Here is a 12,911-nt window from a genome sequence, read left to right as displayed (position 1 = left end):
TTTCTCCGTGAGCCCTGAGAATTTTCTGGTATTAGAAAGCCTATGAAGAAGAAGAAGAAGAAGAAGAAAGAAGCTCGAAATGGAAGGAGAATTTCCTCTTCAACTCCATTCAAAATATTACATCAGGAACAAAGAGAAGACCACCACAGATTTTTAATTATTATATTAACAATCCCTTAATTTTTATTAACCGCTAATACGACCCATTCCTTAGAGCATTCACATCCGATTCCTTAAATTTTTTCTTAAATTTTAGCTAAAAAGGACACTCTCTATAATTTTATCCTAAATTTTACTCATTTTTAAAAAACCTTCTACATCCCATTCCCTATCCTTTCTCTATTCTATTAAAATAATATTCTTCTATTATTTCTTTATTACTTTTTTCTCTCACTTCCATTTTCAAACTTAACTTCTTAATATTTTTTCTTATGTTTTGAACTATTATTATAGTGAATATTTTAAACAAAAATTTAAATTATTTTTTTAAGGGTTTAATAATATTTTTAAAATTATTATTTTTATATTTTAGTAATTATTTAAATTATTTTTAAAAATATTATTTAAAAGTATAATAAATATAAGAATAAGAGAAAATGTAGTTGATTGAAAAAAGAATTTATTTTATTTATTTGAATAAAATATTAATAAAAAATGATTTAGGGGATGAATAGTAGTTCCCTATATTTAGGGAATCACTGTTCATTTCTTAAATCAAAATTCTAAAATAGGAAATGGGATGGGAGGAGGTTTTTGAGCTTTTCCCTAAATTTTTCTTTATAATTTAGAAATAATAGTGATATAGGGAATGAGATGGGGATGCTCTTAGCACTACTTTGAATGCAATGTCATTAAAAAAGCAATTATAAAACTTTCTTTTTGTGTAACCAATTATTTTATTTTTAAAAAAGCATTTAGCCTTGTAAACAAAATTTAAAGTTAAAATTTCCAATGTCATTATTTAAGTCCGTTTGTTTTTGCATATGAGATGAAATGAAATTAGATGTGTTAAAGTAAAAGTTGAAAACAATATTATTATATTATATTTTTTAATATTATTTTTGTTTGGAGATTTTAATTAGTTGAATCATTTATTTTATTTTGTGTGAAAATTTAAAAAATTTATTATGATTATATGATATGAGAATGATTATCTTAACAATTTTAATTTACAATTTAACACTATTCAAATTGAAAATAATATATTCAATGCATTTAAAGTGCTAGGGCATATGTTGAATTGGACGATAATACTGGAAAGCTAGCTGCTACTATGTTTGGTGAAGTAGCAGAAGAGGCATTTGGTTGTTCAGAAGAGGCATTTGTTGCAACTCCAAATCAAAATGGGCTACTAATACCAAAATAATGTGCAAGGAATATTTTTTTAGATACAGGAGAGAAAGTCGTATTGTAATCGATTTCTTCTTTTTGAGTGCATCCCTTAGCAACAAGTCTTGCCTTGTATCTCTCAATGTTGTCCAATGAGTCTTTCTTTGTCTTAAAAACCCATTTACATCCAATGACTTTTGCACCATTAGGCAACTCAACATGATCCTAGACTTCGTTACTCTTCATAGAATTTATCTATTCCTTCATGACATTATACTATAATTCTGATCATTTGCAACTCAAGGCTTGTGAAAAGGACAGGATTATTTTCGACTCCAATGTTGTAGTCAGATTCTTGCAGATACACAATATAATCTTTCAGAATTGCTGATCTCTTTGGTCTAATAGATCTTCTTAATGTTGTACCATCATCTTATTGAGAAGTATGTGGTTCAACTCGTTGTTTAAAAGTTTTTGGCAACTCTTAAACTACCTAATATACTAGAATGTCGTTAGCAGCTTGTGGAACTTTAATGATTGGTTGTTCAACGCCAATTTATAGTTGAAGGGTGCTGTGAACAATAACCGATCTATCACTTGAGGTGGAAGGTTGAGATTCTGAATGATCATTCTCTGAAACTATGTTCCTGGTTTGATCGCTTCTACTGATCAAGACATTTTCAAGAAACTTTATTTTTCTTGATTCCACAATCCTAGTGTTGTAAGATAGACAATAAAATCTGTAACATTTCGACTTTCAGCATATCCAATGAAATATACACTAATGGTCCTTGGGTTCAGTTTCTTCTCTTGTGAATTATAAATTCTCATTTCAGACGGGCATCTCCAAAAGTGCATATGTCGCAAACTCGATTTCCAACATTTCCATAATTTAAATGGCGTTTTAGGAATAGTCTTGGTTGGAACTCGGTTTAATATATGTACTGCCATCTTAAGTGCTTCAACCCATAAGGATTTAGGAAGATTGAAACTGTTAAGCATACTCCGCACCATATGCAATAATATTCGGTTTCTTCTTTCTGCTCCATCATTCTGGTCCAGTGAATCGGGCATGGTGTATTGAGCAACAATCCTATGCTCTTGAAGAAACTTTGCGAATGGCCTAGGTGCGTGTCCATCCTCTGTGTATCTACCATAATATTCTCTACTTCTATCTGATCTCACGATCTTAATTGCTTGTCGCATTGTTTCTCTACTTCAACCTTAAAGATATTAAAGACATCTGATACTTCGTTTTTGTTATGGAGCATGTAGAGATACATATATTTGGAGTAATCATCTAGAAAAGAGATGAAGTATCTCTAACTATGTGAGTCCATGTCTGGACTACATATATCAGTATGTATGATCTCTAATATATTCGAACTCTTATTGGCATATTTATTTGACTTGTTAGTCTGTTTTCCCTTTATGCAGTCCACACAAGTCTCAAAATCAGTAAAATTTAGAGTATTAAATTCTCATTCATTTACTAATCTTTTAATTCTTTCTATGGAGATATGACCAAATCTCCAGTGCCATAATTTAGAGGAATTCTCATTAGTAACACATCTTTTAGTGCTAGTGTGAACATGCATTGAATCATAAGTGACATTGTTTTATAAATTAATGCAGTAAATACCATCAGACAAAATATCATTCCTAACACAATTAGATTTATAAAATAAACTGAAAGATATTTCTAAAAAATTAAAGGAATATCCAAAACATACAAGCCTTGAAACTGAAATCAAGTTTCTAGAAAAACTTGGAGTATAAAAGGTATTTTCTAACTCTAAAACAAAACCACTACTTAAAGTTAAATAACATGTTCCTATAGCTTCCACATGCAAGCCCATCTTGTTTCATGATAAGATACTTTGCTCACTGCCAACTAACTTCTTTAGGTTTTGCAAATTCTTTGTCTGCAAGACATTTTTGAAATTTGACGCATTCATTCTTCATGTGTCCCTTCTTTGTATAAAAGAAACACTTGGAATCTTTATTGATATTAGTTTGAGGAGATATTGTACATTTCTCTTTCTGATTGACTTGAGATTTGCCCTTCCACGCATTGTCAGGATTGCACTTTCTCCCAGTTCCATCACGAGTCTCCCTTCTTCTTGAACACACATGGTCATGAGTTCATTGATTTACCATTTATCCTTATATGTGTTGCATGAGATTTTGAAGGGTCTGTACTGGTGCAGAATGGTGTTCAGGATGTAGTGCACCAGGAAGGATTCCGACATTTCAACCTTGAGTTTCTTCAATTGAGCCACATTGTCCCTCATTTGCATGATGTGCTCGCGCACACCTTTCACATTGGTGAGCCTTAGGAATGAGAATTTCATAATTAGGGTGCTTGCTAGTGCCTTGTCTGAAGTGACAAATTGATTATCAATGACTTTCAGCAAGTATCGAACCTTTTCATTCTGATCAACAGAACTACAAATACTAACAGAAATTTTAGTCTTAATGAATATCATGCTGAGGCGATTAGATCGCTCCCATCATTCATAAAGCGTGATGTCCGCTAGTGAGTACTGTGGTTCATTTTTCCTAATAACATAATCTATGTCCATCTATCCTAAATACCAAGATAGAGATAAAACGAGGCTCTGATACCAAATGCAAGCTTAATAATGATTCTATACGCATAATTAAACACTTAAAAAGAATCGAAAACTGAAATACTCAATAAACTGTACTTTTGACCATTGATGCTTGTTCACACTCAGACGTTGTTTCTCTCTCGTTTTGGCACTTCCAAAACTCTACTCACTTTATTTAGATGGTGTAAGACTGAATGAGATTGAGTGATTGAGTTTGGAGACCAAACTGTAGTATTTATAGCCAAGCTTCCATCAAGCTTTTAGTGGCTACGTGTCAAGTGTTCCACAGTTTCAGTTGATCATGGGAAATGTTGTAACTACTCTATGAATGTGGTGGAGACTTGGAGGGAAATTGTGGACCACTTCAAGAGCTCCCAAAAAAAAGAGGAGCTTGAGACCCGTTCCTACCAATGGTTCTCTGTGAGAAACGGTCAACAAAAGGTCCACCAAATTTCTTGTCGTTTTCTGGGAAAAAAATCCAAGTTATACTCACAACCCTAACCTGACCAAACCAGGGGTTTACCCTAACCGGACCAGATGTAATCACTGTTTGTCTCTGACACATACTCTCTCTAGTGTTTTTTTGCCTTTGATTTTAGGAAACTTCTTTAGCATTAATGGAGATGTTTAGGGTGAGCTCTGTTGAGAGCACCATGTGGTTGTGCTGTCTTATGGAAGCTTTGACGATGGAGACTGTTCTTACTACTAGGAAGCCTCTTGTTTGCCTTCTCATAATAGTATAGTTTTCTTTTCTTTTTTGGCATGACTTGTTTCCACTTAACTGTTTTTTTCTCCTGATATATATTGCTATGTTTTTGTCCCTTTCTTCTTAACAGAGAATTATTGTATGCAACTTAAATTTTCATCCTTCTGTTCTGCTTTTAAAGTTTTCGTTCTTGTTTAATCTAGATATAGCTTTGTATGTTTGGTATTCACGTTCCACTCCTTTTCCCTAATTATTGGTTGAGCAAATCTAAGCAAGGATTTGTTGAGAAATTGAAATTCTAGCTTTCTTTCCTTGGTGATTACGTATTATGCTTTTATCCTAAGTTTTGATTGGTTTATTTTGGCTATAATGGGAGATTTTTCAGATCCTTAGATTCGTATTTGAGTTATTTTCTAAATGTTGGAAGTATTTAATATGTTAGCTTTCTTGTTTTTTCTTTTCTATAATTCTATAATAGAATTCCGCATTATATATTTCTAACTAAATTGAACCATTCTATGAACCATTCTAATTTTATAATGTATGCTGGTGGTTATAGAATTCTTCTGTTATTCCTCAGTAGGCCACACTGATTTTTGTTTTACTAGGGTTAAGCATGGATTACTTTAGTTATTGATCATGACTTCTCTTTCCCAGTTTTGAACAATCCTTCTCACTTTGGCAATTTTAGTGCTTCCCATATATGTTGTCTCCTATATGTTTGAGATATCTCAAGTATCACACTGCGATTTTATACCTTTTCGAACAAAGGGAAATGGCCTCAGAAGAAAAATGAAGGCCTAAGAGTTGGATGGTTAATTTTTATTGGGCACTGCACTATGTGTGTTTTCCTGGATGGGAATTGAGCATCTTTTTCTGGGCGAGCATATTTTTCTAGGCATACATCGAAATTACATTTGCATTTGTTACTCTTTATTTTTTGAGGGTTGCTAGAGATATAAAATAATCCCACAAAGGGATCTCACACACTGATGTGACACACTGTTAGTATGCCATGTCTCCTCTCTCTCTCTCTCTCTCTCTCTCTCTCTCTCTCTCTCTCTCTCTCTCTCTCTCTCTCTCATGTCTTTCCCTTCCTCCCCCTTGCCCTCTTCGTTTCCCAACCCCTCACTAACGTCACCGCTGCAACCTCTCACCAACGTCATTGCCGAATCTTCCTTGCCCCTCACCGACTTCACTGCCACACCCCTCACCTTCCTCGATCCTCGCTGACGTTTTCCTTCACTGCAGCCCAGTCATCTTCCTCGCCTCTGTCACCATCACTTACGTCGAAACGTTGTCGTTGCTGCTACACCCCTCCCCCCTCACTGATAGGTACGAGACCTCTCTCTCTCTCTCTCTCTCTTCTCTCGGTCGGGTTGAGGGGGTGGGGAGGGGTTGAAAAGGGAGAGGAGGGGTGAGGCATAGGGAGAAGGAGAGAAAAAAAGAAGAAAAAAAAGAAAGGGGAGACATGGCATACTGGTAGTGTGTCACATCAGTGTGTGAGATCCTTTTGTGAGATTCCTGTGTGTATATAGTATGTTTCTTATTTTTATTTTTTGCAAAATGGGCACCTTCTTCACTAATTCCAACCTCGGTCGTGCTTTGTTTTCTCTTTTTAACGATAGGGGAGACTCTGAAAAATGGGAAAACTATATTGAAAAACGTTGGTTTGTGTTGTTGTTCCCTCCTGTAATATACTTCTATTAAAATTGCCCTCATACTTTATCTATACCTTTACTTGAAGATGTAAAATGTCCCTTTAGATAAGCCCTCTGCTGCATGATATAAGCGGTGGTATTTGTTTATTTATTTGTTTTTTGCATCTCTTACAAGCTGTCTCGTGACCTTACCTATGGATTTTTCAAACTCGACCACTACTGAATGAGTTTAGTGCTTTGCCAAAATTGACTGCAACAAATGAGAGGTAATATTTATCATGCCACATGTACTTTTAATATTTGTACTTGTGGGTACTATCAATGAAGTTTCTGCTTGCTACTTTCTGAAGGTTTCCTTTAGAAGAACTTCACATGAGAAGGCAACGTACTGATGTGGAGAACAAAGATGATAGTGAAACAGAAAATGACCAGGATGATGAAGATGATGATGCTAATGATCAGCATGATGATGCAAGCGACAAGGACTTCTCAGGTGAGGAAGGAGAGGATGAAGGAGACCCTGAGGATGATCCTGAGGCCAAAGGCAATGGAGGAATTAGTAATGATGAGGATGAGGATGAGGATGAGGATGATGATGATGATGGTGAGGATGAAGAATATAGTGGGGACGGGGATGGGGATGGGGAAGAAGATGATGAAGAGGATGAAGAAGAGGTTCCCCAGCCACCTTCAAAGACAAAAATGCTGTGGACAACCGGGATGCTTCCTCGCCTCGGCCTCGCATCCGACGTGGCAAAAAAACAAAATGGCGTCGTTTGCTTTTTATCCTGGGTTTGGGTCTTCCAGGGTCCTCGTTTGTTCGATCCATTTTCATTTTCCATACTTTCTCTTCTCCGAAACACGATTACCTTTCATCTTCTCTGAATCGCTCTGTCTTCTTCTTCTCCATCCCTAGATTTCTTTTTCTCCAAGCTGCAACCTCACCTCTCTTTTCTTCTCCGAAACAAACCAGGGGTTAGTGTTTCAGGGCTTTCTTCTCCATCACATTCATCGATTTGTCTCCATCAACCCACAAACGAACCCACGAACCTCGTTTGGCCTTCTCACTTCTATGCCCAATTTGCAGTATACCCAATGGCACATAGTGCAGCCCAGGATATTTTTCCTGTTATTCCTGGAGACACAGATTATCGAATATTTTCCCAAGATTATGGCAACATTCCTGGGCTGGATATCATCTTTCTCCTTGGTGGTTATTTTTATCATACCTCTTATGATACAATGGAGAGACTATTATCCGGAAGCATCCATGCACGTGGAGAAAATTTGTTCAACCTAATTAAGGCCTTCACCAATTCTTCTAAGCTACAGAATACCCATGATAGAGAATCTTTTGCCACTACTTCCAATGAATATACAGACGAACGGGCTATTTTCTTTGATTACTTAACATGGTTCATGATATTCTATTCAAGAAGAGTTGTTGTGGTACTTCACAGTATTCTTGTTGCCATCTTCCTTAGTGTTCCCTTCATTCTGTGTTTACTGTATTTTGGATTGCGTTCTTGATTTGCAATCTTATGTGATTTTACAAGAGGAATGCTGTTCCATTTTGCTTGGATTATACTTGCAATTATTTTCCCAATTCTTCGGCTACCTTCAAAGCCAATAATTTTTCTAATCTCTTGAATTTGTGAACCCTGTACAATCTCTATGCAAACTGACAGCAAACAAACGTGGATCCTCCTCCCTCGACGACGACCGCAACAACCAAAGGAAATGGAAGAGAAGCTCTCGCACGAACGTCCCAGCCACAGACCACCTGGAAAAGAGAAGCTTGGGATCGAGAGAGGCTCAGACAAAAATGGAGACCCATTTTATTTCATTTTCCGCTTTCTTGGTTTGTTTTTGCTTCTTTTTTTTTTAAAATTAAAAAAAGCTGACGTGGCCATGCGGGGACGCAACCCCAGTTGTCCCTAGAAGAACTGAGAAGAGGAAGTAGCAATTAAGTAGATCTTTATTCTTTCCCATTCGAGTCATTGCAGATCTGTGTAGGGCGCAGGGTAGAATTTATCGTTCTCATTGGATATCTATTCTGGTGTCGAGTATGTTACGATTCACGAATGGTTTGTACATTTACATTGTTCTTTCTTGTGGGAAATGAATTGCTATTCATGTATTTTGGTGAAAGTTGGAACTTTCATCTGGGTGCGTAAATGCCACATTGCTATGGGTCTGTTTTGCAGTGATGCATCAATTTAACCAGGTTCGCGCACCTCGAGATAGAGTGTGTTTCTAATTAGTGCTCAGTTGTCAAAGGGCAGGCTTGGAATGCACCCTAGGTTCAGACATTCTGGGGTTGGATTTTCATGCTGGTGGTTCCTCAGGACCACCTCGTACACGGGTCGGAACCTTCCCATGTTTTTTTTTGTTAACTTGTGAAACTTTGACGTCGCCTCGCAATATAACAAAGAAACGTTTATCATTGATAATCCCATCAACTGGGAAAAGAACAATGATAAATAATAATAACTATAAGGGATGATGAACGCCAATAATCAATAAGGAGAAACAACCAAAGTAAGTGAATTTCTTCATCGAGTTTAAAAGAAAAGCTGGTGACATTATATAAAATATGGATTTATTACAAACTTGGAGAGTTTCAAACTTTCTGGAGTATGCTGCTTCAGCCTTCGGGGGGCGAGAACAGCCATTCCTTTAAGGTGTCCGAGTCCAAGCTTTGCTTCATCACCAGGAGATCTTTCACATCACTGGCAGCTAATAATCTTTGCCTGGGATAACGTGCAAAACATGCAATAATGCATTATTAATACAGGTAAAGTCACTCATCATTTTGAAAGTAATATCTACAGATGGGGGAGATTGTGGCAAATGTAACTAAAGCATGGAATGCAAGTTTCAACTACCTGTATTTGTTTCATAGAACAAGATTATAATTGACAACGAGATAAATCACTCAACAACCATACATTAATGTTGAGTCTGTTGGCCTTCTCTTTCCCACAATGAAAAAAAAGTACAAAACATGCAATCATCTCACATATTACTATTTCAGTTACCTCAGATGAATAGAAATATATAAAAGATATATAATAAGTTCATTCATTAAGTTATACATTTCAAACAAAGTAGGGTATCTAGACGTGGTACAAACACCCAGGCGCCCCTAGGTTGGTTGCAACATAAAAGTTGGTCGAGATCCAAGGATTTGATACCATTTTCTGCTGAAGGAATGGGTCGTAGGGGATGATTAGATAACCGAAATCAAGGCGAGCAGTAAAGGATTAACAAGGGTTATTTTGAACAAGGACCTGTCATTGGTCATAACAGAGAGAAATGCATACAAAGGCATGGAAAAGTGATTGTTGGCATACAATGTTGCAACTAAAGCATTTGGAACCATTGAATGGCTATTGCCCAGATGCAGATGAAAACTCTGTATCAAGAATGGATTACACTTGCTGAGATCTGAAACTACAGCTAAGAAAGTCTGCAAGTCCTCAAAGGCTATTAAAACTAGAACTAATATGGGCTCACACACAAAGCTCTAAGATCAGCATTAGACAAAGGAATTCATGACATTCATGAAAATGAAAATGAAATAGGAGACTAAACACAAGGCAAACATTACATACTTATAGGTCACCAGGAGACTAAATACAGGTCAAGCATTATGTACTTATAGGTCACAGTATTGCATTATATTCACAATGTAGGAATATGATTACGCCGGCACATTAACATAATCCGTTGGCAGAAAAATAACATCAGAACTGACTTACATGTGCAAACGGGAATTGATTGTCCGAGACACCTATAATTGAGAAATGAAGCTTGTGTAGAAGAAAAAGGTGGAAGAATTAGACCCAGTGAATAAACAGAGCAAGGATAATGGGTCACAGACTCACAAGACCAATGATGAAAGCTTGAAAAATATTGCCATAGATGAAAAGTTAATGACAACTATATCAAAGAGACTACAACCGCCAAAGATGTAAATCACGGCATTCAAGAGGTGGTTCAAACATTTCGTTTATGGGCACTTGGCATACCATACTAAACTTAACTCAACTAAACCTTGATCCCAACTAATTGGGGTCGGCTTTTCCAATAGTCAGATTACTTGCGCATACCATACTAGACTCAGCTAAACCTTGATTCCAACTAATTGGGGTCGGTTTTCATGTTCATAAGATGGAATAACAGTTTGTTGCTGGATATGAAGCAACCGCGACCCTCTATCTGGGTCTCCAGACCAGCAATGCAGAAAATATATGATACTAAAGCATGACATAGACGAAGTCACCTGGGCATGTCATATAAATGAAAATAAGATGTATACAAATATCAAGACTTCCTGCTACAATATTGAGTTGTCATATACAGGATAATATGTGAATATGCTTGAAGATTTCGGTTTTCACTCCCCATATCCATTTCCCAACCTGTTTTAGAAACCATAGCAATCTTAAAATCGCAGTCTACAAATTTTATCAAACAAAAAGATCTCCATCCACAGGCAAAGAAACAAATACCCACAAATTCAACCAGGAGGAAGATAAATCACCACATGAAAAGCCACAAAACGAGAAATTAACACCCAAACAAGAAAAGTAACAGAAAAGAAAAATCGCTCACTACTGCAGCTCCCGAACTTGGACTTGTCCGGGCCGTCGAAGAGGTGGTTCTTCCTGGAACGGGGCCAGAACATCGGTGACAGGGCCCGTGTCTGGAAGCCGCAGATTAACCTTGACCTCCATGAATAAGCTGCTCCAGTTCCGAGCAAATACAAATAAAGGAAAAAGAAAGAAAAGATATTGACTGCTATATTGGGGGGCCTTTTTTAGATTATTGGGAGGAAAGGCCGATGCGGTGGGGGACGGAAGGGTCTTTGGAGTGGCGGTCGAGCTGATGGAGAAGAGTGGCTGCTCCAGTGGCTGCGGCGGCGGCAGTGGTGGCGGCGGCTGGGGCATGTTTGCGGGCTTCGTCGAGCTCTTCCTTGTCTTCGATCTGGAGTTGGATCTTGCTGGGCTTTCTTCTCAGCATTTTGGGAACGTAAGAAAGAAATGGCACTACCTTCTGTTATCTGACCCGAGTACTCGTTTAGTTTTCCTCCAACCTTTACATTCACTTTCCTCTTGCTGATAGGGTTTTCTCTTTCTCTTTCTCTTTTCTTTTTTTTTTTTTTTTCGCTGGCAGTATTAATGGCATTAAAAAGATAACGATCTTAGATTTAGTTTAGCTAAATCTAATTTCAAACTTAATCTAATATTTAAATATTTAATTTTTAAAATTTTAAATTTATATAAATTTAAAATTTCTTTATACGTGATATTCATAATTTTTTTTAACTTAACACATCTTTATATGTGAAATTCACAATTTTTTTCAACTTTATATAAAATTACTAAACTCATTTTAACATCCAAACACATTTTAAACAATACGTTTAGAACTTAAAATCATCTCAATTCATCTCAACTCATCATTACAATCTTTTTAAATTTCAATATAAAATATAATAAATAATTTAATTTTTTCAAATCTCAAAATAATAATAATATTAAAAAATAATATTCTAACAATATTTTATCATCTCAATTCAATTCAACTCAGTTCAACATCCAAATGTAACCTAGTTTAAATGGACCACACATAACTATTTCTATTACTCAACTCATTACTATTTATAAAGAATTGAGATCATCTTAACATCTAAACGCAAGTTAACAACATTGGCATCCAATTATGCAAATTTTTATTAAAATCTAATTAGGAAATGGGTATCTTATACTGTGCATAATCTAGTTCTTTTGCATTCCATATTGGGGTATATATAAATTTGAGTTATCTATAAAATTAGTTTAGAAGATAGATAGGCTACAATATTCAATAACGATAAATGTTTTGGCTATTAAAATTTTTTACAAAAATAAACTCATAAACTCACATGTGTTTAACTAGAACGTCATATCATAACATTATTTTTACTATAAAATAGATTTAACGTATCACGTAAAATCATGTCAACTTGTGAGTTTACTTTTATAAAATCACTTTGTACATTTCTCTTCAATAAATTTGTTGGCATACCATGGCTCCAATTTGTTTAACTATTCTAATGCAAATCAGTTTTACCTCATCTTGTGCATATTTTTCCTTATTAGCTGTTTTAAATCATCCATTGCCTGCTTTAAGATATTAATGATTTTTTTTTTGAGCAAGATATTAATGATTATAATCATAAATATATAATTAAATGTCAGATTTGATCAAGATCAAGGTTGGGCAATGATTGGAGGTTGGGCAATGATTGGTCCAAACCTCGATCCGCTTGTACCATTTGAATGTTTGACAATTCAAGATTGGGATTTAGTTTGGGTTGAGATAGTAATATTGGCCTCCCTATTGGTGTTTGATTTTGTTTTGGGTTTGAATTGTTTGCTCTCTCTTTTCGTCTCTCTCGGATGAATCGTTTAGCTAGCTTACCCACCGATCTCCTGCATGGTAGATGCAATCACAAGATCGACCACCCACCACCTTGGGGCGGAATGGAGGGGGTTGGCCCCAAGTGTCAACCAAGAGAAGGGGCAAAGGGGCGGGGTGATCATCCCAAAA

General features: G+C 36.1%; 1 long non-coding RNA gene across 1 annotated transcript; it reads right to left on the bottom strand.

The window, feature by feature from the left end:
• Window positions 1–8,795: 8,795 nt before the first annotated feature.
• Window positions 8,796–11,461, bottom strand: LOC108991007. The gene is made up of 2 exons (XR_001996091.2): window positions 10,932–11,461; window positions 8,796–9,064 (listed from the first exon to the last, which is right to left on the bottom strand). It is a non-coding gene; the product is annotated as an uncharacterized LOC108991007 (long non-coding RNA).
• Between the last annotated feature and the right edge of the window lie 1,450 nt (window positions 11,462–12,911).

The sequence above is a fragment of the Juglans regia genome, chromosome 1 (genome assembly GCF_001411555.2).
Source record: "Juglans regia cultivar Chandler chromosome 1, Walnut 2.0, whole genome shotgun sequence".
Taxonomy (NCBI): domain Eukaryota; kingdom Viridiplantae; phylum Streptophyta; class Magnoliopsida; order Fagales; family Juglandaceae; genus Juglans; species Juglans regia.
The sequence above is the reverse complement of the archived record's forward strand: the minus strand, read 5'-3'. Positions and strand labels throughout refer to the sequence as shown.